The sequence below is a fragment of the Miniopterus natalensis genome, chromosome 6, assembly GCF_054644295.1.
Source record: "Miniopterus natalensis isolate mMinNat1 chromosome 6, mMinNat1.hap1, whole genome shotgun sequence".
Classification (NCBI taxonomy): Eukaryota; Metazoa; Chordata; class Mammalia; order Chiroptera; family Miniopteridae; genus Miniopterus; species Miniopterus natalensis.
The window spans coordinates 358679-375825 of NC_142086.1; positions in this window are offsets into that span (position 1 = coordinate 358679).

Here is a 17147-nt window from a genome sequence, read left to right on the forward strand (position 1 = left end):
ACGATTGGACCTATGGTTAGGGTTATGTTGAGGGCTAGGGTTAGAGATCCGGTTAGGGTTACGATTGGACCTAGGGTTAGGGTTATGAGGAGGGCTAGGGTTAGAGATCCGGTTAGGGTTTCGATTGGACCTAGGGTTAAGGTTATGTTGAGGGCTAGGGTTAGAGATCCGGTTAGGGTTACGATTGGACCTAGGGTTAGGGTTATGTTGAGGGCTAGGGTTAGAGTTCCGGTTAGGGTTACGATTGGACCTAGGGTTAGGGTTATGTTGAGGGCTAGGGTTAGAGTTCCGGTTAGGGTTACGATTGGACCTAGGGTTAGGGTTATGTTGAGGGCTAGGGTTAGAGATCCGGTTAGGGTTACGATTGGACCTAGGGTTAGGGTTATGTTGAGGGCTTGGGTTAGATATCCGGTTATGCTTACGATTGGACCTAGGGTATTGTTATGTTGAGGGCTAGGATTAGAGATCCGGTTAGGGTTACGATTGGACCTAGGGTTAGGGTTATGTTGAGGGCTAGGGTTAGAGATGCGGTTATGCTTACGATTGGACCTAGGGTTAGGGTTATGTTGAGGGCTTGGGTTAGAGATACGGTTAGGGTTACGATTGGACCTAGGATTAGGGTTATGTTGAGGGCTTGGGTTAGAGATCCGGTTATGCTTACGATTGGACCTAGGGTATTGTTATGTTGAGGTCTAGGGTTAGAGATCCGGTTAGGGTTACGATTGGACCTAGGGTTAGTGTTATGTTGAGGGCTAGGGTTAGAGATCCGGTTAGGGTTACGATTGGACCTAGGGTTAGGGTTATGTTGAGGGCTAGGGTTAGAGATCCGGTTAGGGTTACGATTGGACCTAGGGTTAGGGGTATGTTGAGGGCTAGTGTTAGAGATCCGGTTAGGGTTACGATTGGACCTAGGGTTAGGGTTATGTTGAGGGCTAGGGTTAGAGATCCGGTTAGGATTACGATTGGACCTAGGGTTAGGGTTATGTTGAGGGCTAGGGTTAGAGATCCGGTTATGCTTACGATTGGACCTAGGGTAAGGGTTATGTTGACGGCTAGGGTTAGAGATCCGGTTATGCTTACGATTGGACCTAGGGTTAGTGTTTTGTTGAGGGCTAGGGTTAGAGATCCGGTTAGGGTTACAATTGGACCTAGGGTTAGGGTTATGTTGAGGGCTAGGGTTAGAGATCCGGTTAGGGTTACGATTGGACCTAGGGTTAGGGTTATGTTGAGGGCTAGGGTTAGAGATCCGGTTAGGGTTACGATTGGACCTAGGGTTAGGGTTATGTTGAGGGCTAGGGTTAGAGATCCGGTTATGCTTACGATTGGACCTAGGGTTAGGGTTATGTTGAGGGCTAGGGTTAGAGATCCGGTTATGCTTACGATTGGACCTAGGGTTAGGGTTATGTTGAGGGGTAGGGTTAGAGATCCGGTTATGCTTACGATTGGACCTAGGGTTAGGGTTATGTTGAGGGCTAGGGTTAGAGATCCGGTTAGGGTTACGATTGGACCTAGGGTTAGGGTTATGTTGAGGGCTAGGGTTAGAGATCCGGTTAGGGTTACGATTGGACCTAGGGTTAGGGTTATGTTGAGGGCTAGGGTTAGAGATCCGGTTAGGGTTACGATTGGACCTAGGGTTAGGGTTATGAGGAGGGCTAGGGTTAGAGATCCGGTTAGGGTTACGATTGGACCTAGGGTTAGGGTTATGTTAAGGGCTAGGGTGAGAGATCCGGTTAGGGTTTCGATTGGACCTAGGGTTAGGGTTATGTTGAGGGCTTGGGTTAGAGATCCGGTTAGGGTTATGATTGGACCTAGGGTTAGGGTTATGTTGAGGGCTAGGGTTAGAGATCCGGTTAGGGTTACGATTGGACCTAGGGTTAGGGTTATGTTGAGGGCTAGGGTTAGAGATCCGGTTAGGGTTACGATTGGACCTAGGGTTAGGGTTATGTTGAGGGCTAGGGTTAGAGATCCGGTTAGGCTTACGATTGGACCTAGGGTTAGGGTTATGTTGGGGGCTAGGGTTAGAGATCCCGTTAGGGATACAATTGGACCTAGTGTTAGGGTTATGTGGAGGGCTAGGGTTAGAGATCCGGTTAGGGTTACGATTGGACCTAGGGTTAGGGTTATGTTGAGGGCTAGGGTTAGAGAACCGGTTAGGGTTACGATTGGACCTAGGGTTAGGGTTATGTTGAGGGCTAGGGTTAGAGATCCGGTTAGGGTTACGATTGGACCTAGGGTTAGGGTTATGTTGAGGGCTAGGGTTAGAGATCCGGTTAGGGTTACGATTGGACCTAGGGTTAGGGTTATGTTGAAGGCTAGGGTTAGAGATCCGGTTATGCTTACGATTGCACCTAGGGTTAGGGTTATGTTGAGGGCTAGGGTTAGAGATCCGGTTAGGGTTACGATTGGACCTAGGGTTAGGGTTATGTTGAGGGCTAGGGTTAGAGATCCGGTTAGGGTTACGATTGGACCTAGGGTTAGGGTTATGTTGAGGGCTAGGGTTAGAGATCCGGTTAGGGTTACGATTGGACCTAGGGTTAGGGTTATGTTGAGGGCTAGGGTTAGAGATCCGGTTAGGGTTACGATTGGACCTAGGGTTAGGGTTATGTTGAGGGCTAGGGTTAGAGATCCGGTTATGCTTACTATTGGACCTAGGGTTAGGGTTATGTTGAGGGCTTGGGTTAGAGATCCGGTTAGGGTTACGATTGGACCTTGGGTTAGGGTTATGTTGAGGGCTTGGGTTAGAGATCCCGTTATGCTTACGATTGGACCTAGGGTATTGTTATGTTGAGGGCTAGGGTTAGAGATCCGGTTAGGGTTACGATTGGACCTAGGGTTAGGGTTATGTTGAGGGCTTGGATTAGAGATCCGGTTAGGGTTACGATTGGACCTAGGGTTAGGGTTATGTTGAGGGCTAGGGTTAGAGATCCGGTTAGGGTTACGATTGGACCTAGGGTTAGGGTTATGTTGAGGGCTAGGGTTAGAGATCCGGTTAGGGTTACGATTGGACCTAGGGTTAGGGTTATGTTGAGGGCTAGGGTTAGAGATCCGGTTAGGGTTACGATTGGACCTAGGGTTAGGGTTATGTTGAGGGCTTGGGTTAGAGATCCGGTTACGGTTACGATTGGACCTAGGGTTAGGGTTATGTTGATGGCTAGGGTTAGAGATCCGGTTATGCTTACGATTGGACCTAGGGTTAGGGTTATGTTGAGGGCTTGGGTTAGAGATCCGGTTAGGGTTACGATTGGACCTAGGGTTAGGGTTATGTTGAGGGCTAGGGTTAGAGATCCGGTTAGGGTTACGATTGGACCTAGGGTTAGGGTTATGTTGAGGGCTTGGGTTAGAGATCCGGTTAGGGTTACGATTGGACCTAGGGTTAGGGTTATGTTGAGGGCTAGGGTTAGAGATCCGGTTATGCTTACGATTGGACCTAGGGTTAGGGTTATGTTGAGGGCTTGGGTTAGAGATCCGGTTAGGGTTACGATTGGACCTAGGGTTAGGGTTATGTTCAGGGCTTCGGTTTGAGATCCTGTTAGGGTTACGATTGGACCTAGGGTTAGGGTTATGTTGAGGGCTAGGGTTAGAGATCCTGTTATGCTTACGATTGGACCTAGGGTTAGGGTTATGTTGAGGGCTAGGGTTAGAGATCCGGTTAGGGTTACGATTGGACCTAGGGTTAGGGTTATGTTGAGGGCTAGGGTTAGAGTTCCGGTTAGGCTTACGATTGGACCTAGGGTTAGGGTTATGTTGAGGGCTAGGGTTAGAGATCCGGTTAGGGTTACGATTGGACCTAGGGTTAGGGTTATGTTGAGGGCTAGGGTTAGAGATCCGGTTAGGGTTACGATTGGTCCTAGGGTTAGTGTTATGTTGAGGGCTAGGGTTAGAGATCCGGTTATGCTTACGATTGGACCTAGGTTTAGGGTTATGTTGAGGGCTAGGGTTAGAGATCCGGTTATGCTTACGATTGGACCTAGGGTAAGGGTTATGTTGACGGCTAGGGTTAGAGATCCGGTTATGCTTACGATTGGACCTAGGGTTAGGGTTATGTTGAGGGCTAGGGTTAGAGATCCGGTTAGGGTTACGATTGGACCTAGGGTTAGGGTTATGTTGAGGGCTAGGGTTAGAGATCCGGTTAGGGTTACGATTGGACCTAGGGTTAGGGTTATGTTGAGGGCTAGGGTTAGAGATCCGGTTAGGGTTACGATTGGACCTAGGGTTAGGGTTATGTTGAGGGCTAGGGTTAGAGATCCGGTTAGGGTTGCGATTGGACCTAGGGTTAGGGTTATGTTGAGGGCTAGGGTTAGAGATCCGGTTAGGGTTTCGATTGGACCTAGGGTTAGGGTTATGTTGAGGGCTAGGTTTAGAGATCAGGTTAGGGTTTCGATTGGACCTAGGGTTAGGGTTATGTTGAGGGCTAGGTTTAGAGATCAGGTTAGGGTTTCGATTGGACCTAGGGTTAGGGTTATGTTGAGGGCTAGGGTTAGAGATCCGGTTAGGGTTACGATTGGACCTAGGGTTAGGGTTATTTTGAGGGCTAGGGTTAGAGATCCGGTTATGCTTACGATTGGACCTAGGTTTACGGTTATGTTGAGGGCTAGGGTTAGAGTTCCAGTTATGCTTAGGATTGGACCTAGGGTAAGGGTTATGTTGACGGCTAGGGTTAGAGATCCGGTTATGCTTACGATTGGACCTAGGGTTAGGGTTATGTTGAGGGCTAGGTTTAGAGATCCGGTTAGGGTTACGATTGGACCTAGGGTTAGGGTTATGTTGAGGACTAGGGTTAGAGATCCGGTTATGCTTACGATTGGACCTAGGGTTAGGGTTATGTTGAGGGCTTGGGTTAGAGATACGGTTAGGGTTACGATTGGACCTAGGATTAGGGTTATGTTGAGGGCTTGGGTTAGAGATCCGGTTATGCTTACGATTGGACCTAGGGTATTGTTATGTTGAGGGCTAGGGTTAGAGATCCGGTTAGGGTTACGATTGGACCTAGGGTTAGTGTTATGTTGAGGGCTAGGGTTAGAGATCCGGTTAGGGTTACGATTGGAACTAGGGTTAGGGTTATGTTGAGGGCTAGGGTTAGAGATCCGGTTAGGGTTTCGATTGGACCTAGGGTTAGGGTTATGTTGAGGGCTAGGGTTAGAGATCCGGTTAGGGTTACGATTGGACCTAGGGTTAGGGTTATGTTGAGGGCTTGGGTTAGATATCCGGTTATGCTTACGATTGGACCTAGGGTATTGTTATGTTGAGGGCTAGGATTAGAGATCCGGTTAGGGTTACGATTGGACCTAGGGTTAGGGTTATGTTGAGGGCTAGGGTTAGAGATCCGGTTAGGGTTACGATTGGACCTAGGGTTAGGGTTATGTTGAGGGCTAGGGTTAGAGATCAGGTTAGGGTTACGATTGGACCTAGGGTTAGGGTTATGTTGAGGGCTAGGGTTAGAGATCCGGTTAGGGTTACGATTGGACCTAGGGTTAGGGTTATGTTGAGGGCTAGGGTTAGAGATCCGGTTAGGGTTACGATTGGACCTACGGTTAGGGTTATGTTGAGGGCTAGGGTTAGAGATCAGGTTAGGGTTACGATTGGACCTAGGGTTAGGGTTATGTTGAGGGCTAGAGTTAGAGAACCGGTTAGGGTTACGATTGGACCTAGGGTTAGGGTTATGTTGAGGGCTAGGGTTAGAGATCCGGTTAGGGTTACGATTGGACCTAGGGTTAGGGTTATGTTGAGGGCTAGGGTTAGAGTTCCGGTTAGGGTTACGATTGGACCTAGTGTTAGGGTTATGTTGAGGGCTAGGGTTAGAGTTCCGATTAGGGTTACGATTGGACCTAGGGTTAGGGTTATGTTGAGGGCTAGGGTTAGAGATCCGGTTAGGGTTACGATTGGACCTAGGGTTAGGGTTATGTTGAAGGCTAGGGTTAGAGATCCGGTTAGGGTTACGATTGGACCTAGGGTTAGGGTTATGTTGAGGGCTAGGGTTAGAGATCCGGTTAGGGTTACGATTGGACCTAGGGTTAGGGTTATGTTGAGGGCTAGGGTTAGAGATCCGGTTAGGGTTACGATTGGACCTAGGGTTAGGGTTATGTTGAGGGCTAGGGTTAGAGAACCGGTTAGGGTTACGATTGGACCTAGGGTTAGGGTTATGTTGAGGGCTTGGGTTAGAGATACGGTTAGGGTTACGATTGGACATAGGATTAGGGTTATGTTAAGGGCTTGGGTTAGAGATCCGGTTATGCTTACGATTGGACCTAGGGTATTGTTATGTTGAGGGCTAGGGTTAGAGATCCGGTTAGGGTTACGATTGGACCTAGGGTTAGGGTTATGTTGAGGGCTAGGGTTAGAGATCCGGTTAGGGTTACGATTGGACCTAGGGTTAGGGTTATGTTGAGGGCTAGGGTTAGAGATCCGGTTAGGGTTACGATTGGACCTAGGGTTAGGGTTATGTTGAGGGCTAGGGTTAGAGATCCGGTTATGCTTACGATTGGACCTAGGGTTAGGGTTATGTTGAGGGCTTGGGTTAGAGATCCGATTAGGGTTACGATTGGACCTAGGGTTAGGGTTATGTTCAGGGCTTCGGTTAGAGATCTGGTTATGCTTACGATTGGACCTAGGCTATTGTTATGTTGAGGACTAGGGTTAGAGATCCGGTTATGCTTACGATTGGACCTAGGTTTAGGGTTATGTTGAGGGCTAGGGTTAGAGATCCGGTTAGGGTTACGATTGGACCTCGGTTTAGGGTTATGTTGAGGGCTAGGGTTAGAGATCCGGTTTGGGTTACGATTGGACCTCGGTTTAGGGTTATGTTGAGGGCTAGGGTTAGAGATCCGGTTAGGGTTACGATTGGACCTAGGGTTAGGGTTATGTTGAGGGCTAGGGTTAGAGATCCGGTTAGGGTTTCGATTGGACCTAGGGTTAGGGTTATGTTGAAGGCTAGGGTTAGAGATCCGCTTATGCTTACGATTGGACCTAGGGTTAGGGTTATGTTGAGGGCTAGGGTTAGAGATCCGGTTATGCTTACGATTGGACCTAGGGTTAGGGTTATGTTGAGGGCTAGGGTTAGAGATCCGGTTATGCTTACGATTGGACCTAGGGTTAGGGTTATGTTGAGGGCTAGGGTTAGAGATCCGGTTATGCTTACGATTGGACCTAGGGTTAGGGTTATGTTGAGGGCTAGGGTTAGCGATCCGGTTAGGGTTACGATTGGACCTAGGGTTAGGGTTATGTTGAGGGCTAGGGTCAGAGATCCGGTTATGCTTACGATTGGACCTAGGGTTAGGGTTATGTTGAGGGCTTGGGTTAGAGATCCGGTTAGGGTTACGATTGGACCTAGGGTTAGGGTTATGTTGAGGGCTTGGGTTAGATATCCGGTTATGCTTACGATTGGACCTAGGGTATTGTTATGTTGAGGGCTAGGATTAGAGATCCGGTTAGGGTTACGATTGGACCTAGGGTTAGGGTTATGTTGAGGGCTAGGGTTAGAGATCCGGTTATGCTTACGATTGGACCTAGGGTTAGGGTTATGTTGAGGGCTTGGGTTAGAGATACGGTTAGGGTTACGATTGGACCTAGGATTAGGGTTATGTTGAGGGCTTGGGTTAGAGATCCGGTTATGCTTACGATTGGACCTAGGGTATTGTTATGTTGAGAGCTAGGGTTAGAGATCCGGTTAGGGTTACGATTGGACCTAGGGTTAGTGTTATGTTGAGGGCTAGGGTTAGAGATCCGGTTAGGGTTACGATTGGACCTAGGGTTAGGGTTATGTTGAGGGCTAGGGTTAGAGATCCTGTTAGGGTTAGGATTGGACCTAGGGTTAGGGTTATGTTGAGGGCTAGGGTTAGAGATCCGGTTAGGGTTACGATTGGACCTAGGGTTAGGGTTATGTTGAGGGCTAGGGTTAGAGATCCGGTTAGGGTTACGATTGGACCTAGGGTTAGGGTTATGTTGAGGGCTAGGGTTAGAGATCAGGTTAGGGTTACGATTGGACCTAGGGTTAGGGTTATGTTGAGGGCTAGGGTTAGAGAACCGGTTAGGGTTACGATTGGACCAAGGGTTAGGGTTATGTTGAGGGCTAGGGTTAGAGATCCCGTTATGCTTACAATTGGACCTAGGGTTAGGGTTATGTTGAGGGCTAGGGTTAGAGATCCGGTTAGGGTTACGATTGGACCTAGGGTTAGGGTTATGTTGAGGGCTAGGGTTAGAGATCCGGTTAGGGTTACGATTGGACCTAGGGTTAGGGTTATGTTGAGGGCTAGGTTTAGAGATCCGGTTATGCTTACGATTGGACCTAGGGTTAGGGTTATGTTGAGGGCTAGGGTTAGAGATCCGGTTAGGGTTACGATTGGACCTAGGGTTAGGGTTATGTTGAGGGCTAGGGTTAGAGATCCGGTTAGGGTTACGATAGGACCTAGGGTTAGGGTTATGTTGAGGGCTAGGGTTAGAGATACGGTTAGGGTTACGATTGGACCTAGGGTTAGGGTTATGTTGAGGGCTAGGGTTAGAGATCCGGTTAGGGTTACGATTGGACCTAGGGTTAGGGTTATGTTGAGGGCTAGGGTTAGAGATCCGGTTAGGGTTACGATAGGAACTAGGGTTAGGGTTATGTTGAGGGCTAGGGTTAGAGATCAGGTTAGGGTTACGATTGGACCTAGGGTTAGGGTTATGTTGAGGGCTAGGGTTAGAGAACCGGTTAGGGTTACGATTGGACCTAGGGTTAGGGTTATGTTGAGGGCTAGGGTTAGAGATCCGGTTAGGGTTACGATTGGACCTAGGGTTAGGGTTATGTTGAGGGCTAGGGTTAGATATCCGGTTATGCTTACAATTGGACCTAGGGTTAGGGTTATGTTGAGGGCTAGGGTTAGAGATCCGGTTAGGGTTACGATTGGACCTAGGGTTAGGGTTATGTTGAGGGCTAGGGTTAGAGATCCGGTTAGGGTTACGATTGGACCTAGGGTTAGGGTTATGTTGAGGGCTAGGGTTAGAGATCCGGTTATGCTTACGATTGGACCTAGGGTTAGGGTTATGTTGAGGGCTAGGGTTAGAGATCCGGTTAGGGTTACGATTGGACCTAGGGTTAGGGTTATGTTGAGGGCTAGGGTTAGAGATCCGGTTAGGGTTACGATTGGACCTAGGGTTAGGGTTATGTTGAGGGCTAGGGTTAGAGATCCGGTTAGGGTTACGATTGGACCTAGGATTAGGGTTATGAGGAGGGCTAGGGTTAGAGATCCGGTTAGGGATACGATTGGACCTAGGGTTAGGGTTATGTTGAGGGCTAGGGTTAGAGATCCGGTTAGGGTTTCGATTGGACCTAGGGTTAGGGTTATGTTGAGGGCTAGGGTTAGAGATCCGGTTAGGGTTACGATTGGACCTAGGGTTAGGGTTATGTTGAGGGCTAGGGTTAGAGATCCGGTTAGGGTTACGATTGGACCTAGGGTTAGGGTTATGTTGAGGGCTAGGGTTAGAGATCCTGTTAGGGTTAGGATTGGACCTAGGGTTAGGGTTATGTTGAGGGCTAGGGTTAGAGATCCGGTTAGGGTTACGATTGGACCTAGGGTTAGGGTTATGTTGAGGGCTAGGGTTAGAGATCCGGTTAGGGTTACGATTGGACCTAGGGTTAGGGTTATGTTGAGGGCTAGGGTTAGAGATCAGGTTAGGGTTACGATTGGACCTAGGGTTAGGGTTATGTTGAGGGCTAGGGTTAGAGAACCGGTTAGGGTTACGATTGGACCAAGGGTTAGGGTTATGTTGAGGGCTAGGGTTAGAGATCCCGTTATGCTTACAATTGGACCTAGGGTTAGGGTTATGTTGAGGGCTAGGGTTAGAGATCCGGTTAGGGTTACGATTGGACCTAGGGTTAGGGTTATGTTGAGGGCTAGGGTTAGAGATCCGGTTAGGGTTACGATTGGACCTAGGGTTAGGGTTATGTTGAGGGCTAGGTTTAGAGATCCGGTTATGCTTACGATTGGACCTAGGGTTAGGGTTATGTTGAGGGCTAGGGTTAGAGATCCGGTTAGGGTTACGATTGGACCTAGGGTTAGGGTTATGTTGAGGGCTAGGGTTAGAGATCCGGTTAGGGTTACGATTGGACCTAGGGTTAGGGTTATGTTGAGGGCTAGGGTTAGAGATCCGGTTAGGGTTACGATTGGACCTAGGGTTAGGGTTATGTTGAGGGCTAGGGTTAGAGATCCGGTTAGGGTTACGATTGGACCTAGGGTTAGGGTTATGTTGAGGGCTAGGGTTAGAGATCCGGTTAGGGTTTCGATTGGACCTAGGGTTAGGGTTATGTTGAGGGCTAGGTTTAGAGATCAGGTTAGGGTTTCGATTGGACCTAGGATTAGGGTTATGTTGAGGGCTAGGGTTAGAGATCCGGTTAGGGTTACGATTGGACCTACGGTTAGGATTATGTTGAGGGCTAGGGTTAGAGATCCGGTTAGGGTTACGATTGGACCTAGGGTTAGGGTTATGTTGAGGGCTAGGGTTAGAGATCCGGTTAGGGTTACGATTGGACCTAGGGTTAGGGTTATGTTGAGGGCTAGGGTTAGAGATCCGGTTATGCTTACGATTGGACCTAGGGTTAGGGTTATGTTGAGGGCTTGGGTTAGAGATCCGGTTAGGGTTACGATTGGACCTAGGGTTAGGGTTATGTTCAGGGCTTCGGTTAGAGATCCGGTTATGCTTACGATTGGACCTAGGCTATTGTTATGTTGAGGGCTAGGATTAGAGATCCGGTTATGCTTACGATTGGACCTAGGTTTAGGGTTATGTTGAGGGCTAGGCTTAGAGATCCGGTTAGGGTTACGATTGGACCTCGGTTTAGGGTTATGTTGAGGGCTAGGGTTAGAGATCCGGTTAGGGTTACGATTGGACCTAGGTTTAGGGTTATGTTGAGGGCTAGGGTTAGAGATCCGGTTAGGGTTACGATTGGACCTAGGGTTAGGGTTATGTTGAGGGCTAGGGTTAGAGATCCGGTTATGCTTACGATTGGACCTAGGGTTAGGGTTATGTTGAGGGGTAGGGTTAGAGATCCGGTTATGCTTACGATTGGACCTAGGGTTAGGGTTATGTTGAGGGCTAGGGTTAGAGATCCGGTTAGGGTTACGATTGGACCTAGGGTTAGGGTTATGTTGAGGGCTAGGGTTAGAGATCCGGTTAGGGTTACGATTGGACCTAGGGTTAGGGTTATGTTGAGGGCTAGGGTTAGAGATCCGGTTAGGGTTACGATTGGACCTAGGGTTAGGGTTATGAGGAGGGCTAGGGTTAGAGATCCGGTTAGGGTTACGATTGGACCTAGGGTTAGGGTTATGTTGAGGGCTAGGGTGAGAGATCCGGTTAGGGTTTCGATTGGACCTAGGGTTAGGGTTATGTTGAGGGCTAGGATTAGAGATCCGGTTAGGGTTACGATTGGACCTAGGGTTAGGGTTATGTTGAGGGCTAGGGTTAGAGATCCGGTTAGGGTTACGATTGGACCTAGGGTTAGTGTTATGTTGAGGGCTAGGGTTAGAGATCCGGTTAGGGTTACGATTGGACCTAGGGTTAGGGTTATGTTGAGGGCTAGGGTTAAGATCCGGTTAGGGTTACGATTGGACCTAGGGTTAGGGTTATGTTGGGGGCTAGGGTTAGAGATCCGGTTAGGGATACGATTGGACCTAGGGTTAGGGTTATGTTGAGGGCTAGGGTTAGAGATACGGTTAGGGTTACGATTGGACCTAGGGTTAGGGTTATGTTGAGGGCTAGGTTTAGAGAACCGGTTAGGGTTACGATTGGACCTAGGGTGAGGGTTATGTTGAGGGCTAGGGTTAGAGATCCGGTTAGGGTTACGATTGGACCTAGGGTTAGGGTTATGTTGAGGGCTAGGGTTAGAGATCCGGTTAGGGTTACGATTGGACCTAGGGTTAGGGTTATGTTGAAGGCTAGGGTTAGAGATCCGGTTATGCTTACGATTGCACCTAGGGTTAGGGTTATGTTGAGGGCTAGGGTTAGAGATCCGGTTAGGGTTACGATTGGACCTAGGGTTAGGGTTATGTTGAGGGCTAGGGTTAGAGATCCGATTAGGGTTACGATTGGACCTAGGGTTAGGGTTATGTTGAGGGCTAGGTTTAGAGATCCGGTTAGGGTTACGATTGGACCTAGGGTTAGGGTTATGTTGAGGGCTAGGGTTAGAGATCCGGTTAGGGTTACGATTGGACCTAGGGTTAGGGTTATGTTGAGGGCTAGGGTTAGAGATCCGGTTAGGGTTACGATTGGACCTAGGGTTAGGGTTATGTTGAGGGCTAGGGTTAGAGATCCCGTTAGGGTTACGATTGGACCTAGGGTTAGGGTTATGTTGAGGGCTAGGGTTAGAGATCAGGTTAGGGTTACGATTGGACCTAGGGTCAGGGTTATGTTGAGGGCTAGGGTTAGAGAACCGGTTAGGGTTACGATTGGACCTAGGGTTAGGGTTATGTTGAGGGCTAGGGTTAGAGATCCGGTTAGGGTTACGATTGGACCTAGGGTTAGGGTTATGTTGAGGGCTAGGGTTAGAGATCCGGTTAGGGTTACGATTGGACCTAGGGTTAGGGTTATGTTGAGGGCTAGGGTTAGAGATCCGGTTATGCTTACGATTGGACCTAGGGTTAGGGTTATGTTGAGGGCTTGGGTTAGAGATCCGGTTAGGGTTACGATTGGACCTAGGGTTAGTGTTATGTTGAGGGCTTGGGTTAGAGATCCGGTTATGCTTACGATTGGACCTAAGGTATTGTTATGTTGAGGGCTAGGGTTAGAGATCCGGTTAGGGTTTCGATTGGACCTAGGATTAGGGTTATGTTGAGGGCTAGGGTTAGAGATCCGGTTAGGGTTACGATTGGACCTACGGTTAGGATTATGTTGAGGGCTAGGGTTAGAGATCCGGTTAGGGTTACGATTGGACCTAGGGTTAGGGTTATGTTGAGGGCTAGGGTTAGAGATCCGGTTAGGGTTACGATTGGACCTACGGTTAGGATTATGTTGAGGGCTAGGGTTAGAGATCCGGTTAGGGTTACGATTGGACCTAGGGTTAGGGTTATGTTGAGGGCTAGGGTTAGAGATCCGGTTAGGGTTACGATTGGACCTAGGGTTAGGGTTATGTTGAGGGCTAGGGTTAGAGATCCGGTTATGCTTACGATTGGACCTAGGGTTAGGGTTATGTTGAGGGCTTGGGTTAGAGATCCGGTTAGGTTTACGATTGGACCTAGGGTTAGGGTTATGTTCAGGGCTTCGGTTAGAGATCCGGTTATGCTTACGATTGGACCTAGGCTATTGTTATGTTAAGGGCTAGGGTTAGAGATCCGGTTATGCTTACGATTGGACCTAGGGTTAGGGTTATGTTGAGGGCTAGGGTTAGAGATCCGGTTAGGGTTACGATTGGACCTACGGTTAGGATTATGTTGAGGGCTAGGTTTAGAGATCCGGTTAGGGTTACGATTGGACCTAGGGTTAGGGTTATGTTGAGGGCTAGGGTTAGAGATCCGGTTAGGGTTACGATTGGACCTAGGGTTAGGGTTATGTTGAGGGCTAGGGTTAGAGATCCGGTTATGCTTACGATTGGACCTAGGGTTAGGGTTATGTTGAGGGCTTCGGTTAGAGATCCGGTTAGGGTTACGATTGGACCTAGGGTTAGGGTTATGTTCAGGGCTTCGGTTAGAGATCGGGTTATGCTTACGATTGGACCTAGGCTATTGTTATGTTGAGGGCTAGGGTTAGAGATCCGGTTATGCTTACGATTGGACCTAGGTTTAGGGTTATGTTGAGGGCTAGGGTTAGAGATCCGGTTAGGGTTACGATTGGACCTCGGTTTAGGGTTATGTTGAGGGCTAGGGTTAGAGATCCGGTTAGGGTTACGATTGGACCTAGGGTTAGGGTTATGTTGAGGGCTAGGGTTAGAGATCCGGTTAGGGTTACGATTGGACCTAGGGTTAGGGTTATGTTGAGGGCTAGGGTTAGAGATCCGGTTATGCTTACGATTGGACCTAGGGTTAGGGTTATGTTGAGGGGTAGGGTTAGAGATCCGGTTATGCTTACGATTGGACCTAGGGTTAGGGTTATGTTGAGGGCTAGGGTTAGAGATCCGGTTAGGGTTACGATTGGACTTAGGGTTAGGGTTATGTTGAGGGCTAGGGTTAGAGATCCGGTTAGGGTTACGATTGGACCTAGGGTTAGGGTTATGTTGAGGGCTAGGGTTAGAGATCCGGTTAGGGTTACGATTGGACCTAGGGTTAGGGTTATGAGGAGGGCTAGGGTTAGAGATCTGGTTAGGGTTACGATTGGACCTAGGGTTAGGGTTATGTTGAGGGCTAGGGTGAGAGATCCGGTTAGGGTTTCGATTGGACCTAGGGTTAGGGTTATGTTGAGGGCTAGGATTAGAGATCCGGTTAGGGTTACGATTGGACCTAGGGTTAGGGTTATGTTGAGGGCTAGTGTTAGAGATCCGGTTAGGGTTACGATTGGACCTAGGGTTAGTGTTATGTTGAGGGCTAGGGTTAGAGATCCGGTTAGGGTTACGATTGGACCTAGGGTTAGGGTTATGTTGAGGGCTAGGGTTAAGATCCGGTTAGGGTTACGATTGGACCTAGGGTTAGGGTTATGTTGGGGGCTAGGGTTAGAGATCCGGTTAGGGATACGATTGGACCTAGGGTTAGGGTTATGTTGAGGGCTAGGGTTAGAGATACGGTTAGGGTTCCGATTGGACCTAGGGTTAGGGTTATGTTGAGGGCTAGGGTTAGAGAACCGGTTAGGGTTACGATTGGACCTAGGGTGAGGGTTATGTTGAGGGCTAGGGTTAGAGATCCGGTTAGGGTTACGATTGGACCTAGGGTTAGGGTTATGTTGAGGGCTAGGGTTAGAGATCCGGTTAGGGTTACGATTGGACCTAGGGTTAGGGTTATGTTGAAGGCTAGGGTTAGAGATCCGGTTATGCTTACGATTGCACCTAGGGTTAGGGTTATGTTGAGGGCTAGGGTTAGAGATCCGGTTAGGGTTATGCTTGGACCTACGGTTAGGATTATGTTGAGGGCTAGGGTTAGAGATCCGGTTAGGGTTACGATTGGACCTAGGGTTAGGGTTATGTTGAGGGCTAGGGTTAGAGATCCGGTTAGGGTTACGATTGGACCTACGGTTAGGATTATGTTGAGGGCTAGGGTTAGAGATCCGGTTAGGGTTACGATTGGACCTAGGGTTAGGGTTATGTTGAGGGCTAGGGTTAGAGATCCGGTTAGGGTTACGATTGGACCTAGGGTTAGGGTTATGTTGAGGGCTAGGGTTAGAGATCCGGTTATGCTTACGATTGGACCTAGGGTTAGGGTTATGTTGAGGGCTAGGGTTAGAGATCCGGTTATGCTTACGATTGGACCTAGGGTTAGGGTTATGTTCAGGGCTTCGGTTAGAGATCCGGTTATGCTTACGATTGGACCTAGGCTATTGTTATGTTGAGGGCTAGGGTTAGAGATCCGGTTATGCTTACGATTGGACCTAGGTTTAGGGTTATGTTGAGGGCTAGGGTTAGAGATCCGGTTAGGGTTACGATTGGACCGCGGTTTAGGGTTATGTTGAGGGCTAGGGTTAGAGATCCGGTTAGGGTTACGATTGGACCTAGGGTTAGGGTTATGTTGAGGGCTAGGGTTAGAGATCCTGTTATGCTTACGATTGGACCTAGGGTTAGGGTTATGTTGAGGGCTAGGGTTAGAGATCCGGTTAGGGTTACGATTGGACCTCGGTTTAGCGTTATGTTGAGGGCTAGGGTTAGAGATCCGGTTAGGGTTACGATTGGACCTAGGGTTAGGGTTATGTTGAGGGCTAGGGTTAGAGATCCGGTTAGGCTTACGATTGGACCTAGGGTTAGGGTTATGTTGAGGGCTAGGGTTAGAGATCCGGTTAGGGTTACGATTGGACCTAGGGTTAGGGTTATGTTGAGGGCTAGGGTTAGAGATCCGGTTAGGGTTACGATTGGTCCTAGGGTTAGGGTTATGTTGAGGGCTAGGGTTAGAGATCCGGTTATGCTTACGATTGGACCTAGGTTTAGGGTTATGTTGAGGGCTAGGGTTAGAGATCCGGTTATGCTTACGATTGGACCTAGGGTAAGGGTTATGTTGACGGCTAGGGTTAGAGATCCGGTTATGCTTACGATTGGACGTAGGGTTAGGGTTATGTTGAGGGCTAGGTTTAGAGATCAGGTTAGGGTTTCGATTGGACCTAGGGTTAGGGTTATGTTGAGGGCTAGGGTTAGAGATCCGGTTATGCTTACGATTGGACCTAGGTTTACGGTTATGTTGAGGGCTAGGGTTAGAGTTCCAGTTATGCTTACGATTGGACCTAGGGTAAGGGTTATGTTGACGGCTAGGGTTAGAGATCCGGTTCTGCTTACGATTGGACCTAGGGTTAGGGTTATGTTGAGGGCTAGGGTTAGAGATCCGGTTAGGGTTACGATTGGACCTAGGGTTAGGGTTATGTTGAGGGCTAGGGTTAGAGATTCTGTTAGGGTTACGATTGGACCTAGGGTTAGGGTTATGTTCAGGGCTTCGGTTAGAGATCCTGTTAGGGTTACGATTGGACCTAGGGTTAGGGTTATGTTGGGGGCTAGGGTTAGAGATCCGGTTAGGGATACGATTGGACCTAGGGTTAGGGTTATGTTGAGGGCTAGGGTTAGAGATACGGTTAGGGTTCCGATTGGACCTAGGCTTAGGGTTATGTTGAGGGCTAGGGTTAGAGAACCGGTTAGGGTTACGATTGGACCTAGGGTGAGGGTTATGTTGAGGGCTAGGGTTAGAGATCCGGTTAGGGTTACGATTGGACCTAGGGTTAGGGTTATGTTGAGGGCTAGGGTTAGAGATCCGGTTAGGGTTACGATTGGACCTAGGGTTAGGGTTATGTTGAAGGCTAGGGTTAGAGATCCGGTTATGCTTACGATTGCACCTAGGGTTAGGGTTATGTTGAGGGCTAGGGTTAGAGATCCGGTTAGGGTTATGCTTGGACCTACGGTTAGGATTATGTTGAGGGCTAGGGTTAGAGATCCGGTTAGGGTTACGATTGGACCTAGGGTTAGGGTTATGTTGAGGGCTAGGGTTAGAGATCCGGTTAGGGTTACGATTGGACCTACGGTTAGGATTATGTTGAGGGCTAGGGTTAGAGATCCGGTTAGGGTTACG